The sequence below is a fragment of the Atta colombica genome, unplaced genomic scaffold (genome assembly GCF_001594045.1).
Source record: "Atta colombica isolate Treedump-2 unplaced genomic scaffold, Acol1.0 scaffold205, whole genome shotgun sequence".
Taxonomy (NCBI): Eukaryota; Metazoa; Arthropoda; class Insecta; order Hymenoptera; family Formicidae; genus Atta; species Atta colombica.
In genome coordinates this window covers 857631-858078 of record NW_017259300.1, presented here as the reverse complement: position 1 = coordinate 858078, position 448 = coordinate 857631, and the positions used below count along the sequence as shown (strand labels likewise).

The 448-nt window shown below is 23.7% G+C and overlaps 1 protein-coding gene across 1 annotated transcript in view; it reads left to right on the top strand.

The window, feature by feature from the left end:
• Window positions 1-448, top strand: part of LOC108687362 — a 27786-nt gene that overhangs the window by 25560 nt on the left and 1778 nt on the right. The gene's annotated exons all lie outside the window — the stretch shown is intronic.

The window sequence follows — 448 nt, the reverse complement described above, 5'->3', positions numbered from 1 at the left end:
TTAAATTCGTCATGTCAAAAATTCTAATTTGAGTTATTTTTAATATCTGTATGTCGCTACTGCTCCTATCGAATATGTCGTTAATTTGACTAAAATAATGGTAAAACTAAAATAGTATCTAAAATACAATTAATTTAACTCAAGACAATTTAAGAAAATTATTAAACTTGATTCAAATTTAATTTATTGCAAGCATGAATTGATTCAATCCATGCTTGCAATAAACTATCACAGCAATGGATTGATCACATTTTAATATGGAAAAATAACAAAATGTTATTTAACTCAAGAATGGATTGGGTTATCATTGCTTTATTGATATCTAAAATGAATGATCTATTAAAAAAGTTTTCATAACTAGAAACTCTATTTGGCCAAAATGCCATTTTGGTTACTTTTTTGTTGGTTAATCAGAATATTTTTCTTTATGTATATATATATATATATA